At 26.4% G+C, this 5,261-nt stretch overlaps 1 long non-coding RNA gene across 1 annotated transcript in view; it reads left to right on the top strand.

Annotated features, from left to right (window-relative positions):
- LOC106681654 (uncharacterized) overlaps positions 1-5,261 on the top strand; it is a 60,355-nt gene that overhangs the window by 295 nt on the left and 54,799 nt on the right. The window lies entirely within an intron of this gene.

The following is a 5,261-nucleotide window of genomic DNA, read 5'->3' as shown; positions in this document are numbered from 1 at the left end:
AAGTGAAATTTGTCAAACAATGATACAAATATGGATTTCCTGAGACCTTCATGGATATTAACTAAGGTAAAAAAGCTATTGAAAATTAATAATTAGTCAATTGCTATTTTATTTTATTTTTAATTTTAATTCACAAACTGGTATTTTGTATGATAAAATCATTTATTGAAAAAAAAAAAAGTTCAGAAAGTTTGATTATTTATGAAATGAGAGTCATCACAGATTAACAATTTTTATTAAAGATATTGAACCAACCAAGACTCAAGTAAATTTATGACTAAAATCATATTTTACAACCATTCTTACAAATTGTACTGAATGAGTTAACCAGATGCTATTTTAAAAGGCACCTATTCTATTTATTTGTCATTTGTCCGATATACCAAGACATATAATATAGTGTATGATACTGAAATATTATCAACAAAACTGCTTCTATCTTTTATTATTATTTGGATAAGATTTTATGCATTAGAGCTTTTATTATTACTTAAAAGTAACCATGAAATTAGTTAATTCCAAAAAAAAAATGTACTACTCGATTGCAAATACAGCACTAATATACGTAAAAATATATATATATTTTTTGGAGGTTATTAGTTGAACATGCAGATTGCCTACAGAAAAAAGTATTGCGCACCTCCAAATTGAGTAAGAGTGGTGAAAATTTACTCCAAATTGAGTAAGAGGTGAAAATTTTTAAGTGAATTGGGTTTGTGTCAGAGAAGTGGCTTTCAGGGATTTCAATTATTGTTTCTTCCGGTTTTCTGTGGTGCACATCTACAGTCCCTCAAATATATTAATGCAAGAACATACATATTATCATATGAGTCGAGTTGATATTACTAGAGTGGAAATTTATATTCAAGAATCTCAACTTTTTTTTTTTTTAATTTGTCTTGAATTGCATGCCATAACATAATTCACAAAATAATCGTTTGATTTTATTCTAATTCCAAGTATTAGATATTATTTCATTAATTTGATACTATGGTATGTTATCAATTCTATTTTGTCATCATTGCTAATGTTTAAACAAATGAATCTATTATTTTGTGTACTAAATTTACAAGTATTATTTTTACCTTCTATTTATAAAACTAAGCTAGACTGAGACATATTTAAATACTCATATTAAGTGGTATTAAGTACTTAAAAATTACGATTCATATAAATAAAACAATGGTATGCTAAATACCATCATGTAAACAATTATGGCTTCTGCATAAAGAGTTAAACGTATAATAATAACTTTAATAAAAGAAAGGGTGCAGTCGAAAAGAGACTTAAATTATATAAAAACTATTTATTAAATACCAACGTTTTGCCCCACATTACAGGGTTTCATCAGGGCTTAAAAAAAAGATACAAAGAACTAACAACTTTTTTTATTTGAATCTTATTTTCTAAATTTTTAGTCTTTCAGTGTTTACTATGTCACTTTTATACCTATTTTCTTATTTGTTAATGCTTAATACTTTACTGTATTTCTTTTTTATTTATACCTATCGCTGTACTTCTAATTTTTTTTTTAAATTTACTTTGTTCATTTTTATATTATTTTTCAATCATTTTTTAAGCCTCACCTTAGTTTACTTTTTATTTCATATCTGCTTATTCAGTTACATTGTTAACATATTTTCAGTCTTTTCTCTCTTTTTTTTTTTTTTTAGCCCTGAAGATGCACTGCAAAGTGGGGTGAAATGTTGGCTCCTAGTAGTTTTTATACTATTTGAGTTATTACACTATTTTAGACCACACTCGGACCATCATAATTTTATTAATTACACATGGTCAATCAAAGATCTTCGACTAACAATCACTTAAGACATAGATAATAAGGTGTCTAAGGGGAGAAGAAAAACATCAATAAATAGCTAGATAAAATGATTTAGAACTCTCTCTATACATATATATATATATGTACCTCAATAATAGAAACTTCCTCAACAATTTAAAAAAATGAAACAAAATTTATTTGAATTTTCAAGTGTAATATTTTATTTACACACTAAGGGAGTTCATTTTCCATGATAAAATTAATACCTCATATTTCCGCAATATTTAATTTACAAATTATATAGCCCAAATGATAAGATAATTATAATTTATTATATAATATTTATATGGAATGTGTAAATGCATATGTTTATATTCATCAATATAAACATTTATACATAACTTAAAAAATGTAAATATAAAGACTTATCAAGCGACCAGTAACCTGTTTTCAAGACCTTAAGACAATTTTCCAAAAAGCCGAGTTGTAAAAACTTGGTCTATCCATTAGATACAAAAATTCTGGTGCAATGTGTACATCACAAATTTTTGAGTTGAAGTTAATCCTTTCATGTAAAGATGGATAAAAGTAAAAAAACTGATTATTGAAAGAACAACCATGGAAGCACAAAAACATTATTATATACAAATATAAGTGTTTTACTTTTTTTTTTTTGTAAGATATTAAGTTTTCTAAAGCATATTACTACTACTTTTATTTCCAGAAATTAGTTTTTTAACCTGGGAAAATATTTCTTTCTTCTCCACTAGTTAATAATCAATTAGGGATGTGACGGCTGTGTGGGTAGGGGCGTAGGTCACAGAGTGCCCGTTCTAGAATATTCAATTCTCACCAGGGGCAGTTAATATTTATTAATATTATTACTAGGCAGCCCCAAGAAATGAATCTTTACACTCTCACCTTGGTTAGTACTTGGTGGCAACTCTGGTAGCAACCAGGGGTTGGCAAAAGAATCACTAGGCCCACTTACCGGACTAGTTCCCTACCAAATACCAATAATTATAAAATTCTTTCATATTATATAACCATCACTAATAATGAGAAATTATAATTATTTTAATTAATAATTTAAAGATATTTTAGAGGAAGCTATTTTGAAAATTCAGCATTTAAGGCCAATTGCACTATTTCAATGTGGATAAGACCTAGCTGTTCTTAAAGACCATTTAAGTATTGATATTAGTTTGATCAAAATCATTGCAGCAGTTTCAAAGAAAATAGAGGCTGAGTGCATAATCGATAACGAAAAAGTAGCACTAGCATAAGTTTAATTTTAGCGAATAAGTTGCTATAACATACCACCTCAACTTAAATATGTAATTTCAGTTTTGTATTACATTTTTGTCTTTGAGCTAAGCAGACCATATACAAATAAACAATTTAGCAAGCGTTGGATATATGGACTCAAAAGACCTTAAAACTTGCATAAATTTCTTTTGAAAATTTGGATTAAAATTTTCTATGATCATGATACTTCCTCTTACTTCATAATTAATGTGTAGGAAAGTAAAAACTTGTCGATTGGAAAATTATATTAAAAATCAAGGGGCTTATTTCGATTAATGAAAAAGATTATGTATCTATTCATTTTTAATGATTATACATTAAAGAAATTTCATGTTATAGAAGCTTTTCATGTGATAGTTTGTATAATTTCTAAAATAAAAAAAAATTAATGAACATGACAAGTATAACTTTTATTACGTAATGGTTCATAAAATAGAAGAAGGCCAGGACTCGACATCGAGCTGTAGTGCCAAATTAATAATAAAATAAAAGAAAACGAGACCATACTTCAAAGTGAGTATCAACCAACTAGTGATGAAACATAACTAATTTTACACAAATTTTAAACAAGGAAGTAAATTCAGGACCTAAGGATAGTTCTTAATGTTTGTTGAAATGATCCATAGACTAACCTTGCATACTGTTTTAATAAAACCTCACAAGATGTTATAAACAGTCATATTATCAGACTTTACAATTTCTTTTCTAGTGACAAAAAAGCAATGGGTATAACTATTAGGCAATGACTATATAACTTAGTATTAAACCGTGAACCTGTTATTCTAATTTAGGGTTTGTTTTTGACATACTGGTTCAATTTCTACTTTTTTCTTACCTAATGGTAACTTGCCCAATGGTATATAAAAATAAACAGAACAATGCACTGGGACCCTTCACACCTCTTTGTCTGTAGTGAAACTTTAGACTGTTTACAATACCATATTATTTTTTATATAGAGGTGACATATGATTTATGTTATATAATTAGTAGTCAATTTTTTTCTGCTTATAATAAGTGTTTCTCCAAAAGGAAGATGGAAGGGTTCCATGAGGATTTACTTTTTTTTTTTTTTAATAAATCTTATAAAGCTAAAAACAATTTTAATAAGTCTTTAAATCTGAATACTCAGGAATTTATAATTAAAAGTACCAATTAACTTATCATTTAATTTTATACAATGATAATAATACACAGATATATATTTATAAATTACAATAGACTATTATTACATACAATTTAGTTTCACTTTATCTCCTATTAATAATATTTATACATTTTTTTTTTAATTTGTCTTGAATTGCATGCCATAACATAATTCACAAAATAATCGTTTGATTTTATTCTAATTCCAAGTATTAGATATTATTTCATTAATTTGATACTATGGTATGTTATCAATTCTATTTTGTCATCATTGCTAATGTTTAAACAAATGAATCTATTATTTTGTGTACTAAATTTACAAGTATTATTTTTACCTTCTATTTATAAAACTAAGCTAGACTGAGACATATTTAAATACTCATATTAAGTGGTATTAAGTACTTAAAAATTGCGATTCATATAAATAAAACAATGGTATGGTAAATACCATCATGTAAGCAATTATGGCTTGCATAAAGAGTTAAACGTATAATAATAACTTTAATAAAAGAAAGGGTGCAGTCGAAAAGAGACTTAAATTATATAAAAACTATTTATTAAATACCAACGTTTTGCCCCACATTACAGGGTTTCATCAGGGCTTAAAAAAAAAAGATACAAAGAACTAACAACTTTTTTTATTTGAATCTTATTTTCTAAATTTTTAGTCTTTCAGTGTTTACTATGTCACTTTTATACCTATTTTCTTATTTGTTAATGCTTAATACTTTACTGTATTTCTTTTTTATTTATACCTATCGCTGTACTTCTAATTTTTTTTTTAAATTTACTTTGTTCATTTTTATATTATTTTTCAATCATTTTTTAAGCCTCACCTTAGTTTACTTTTTATTTCATATCTGCTTATTCAGTTACATTGTTAACATATTTTCAGTCTTTTCTCTCTTTTTTTTTTTTTTTAGCCCTGAAGATGCACTGCAAAGTGGGGTGAAATGTTGGCTCCTAGTAGTTTTTATACTATTTGAGTTATTACACTATTTTAGACCACACTCGGACCATCATAATTTT

Source organism: Halyomorpha halys, unplaced genomic scaffold (assembly GCF_000696795.3).
Source record: "Halyomorpha halys isolate HHAL.00 unplaced genomic scaffold, Hhal_1.1 Scaffold355.1, whole genome shotgun sequence".
Lineage (NCBI taxonomy): Eukaryota > Metazoa > Arthropoda > Insecta > Hemiptera > Pentatomidae > Halyomorpha > Halyomorpha halys.
This window is presented reverse-complemented; position numbering and strand designations above follow the sequence as displayed.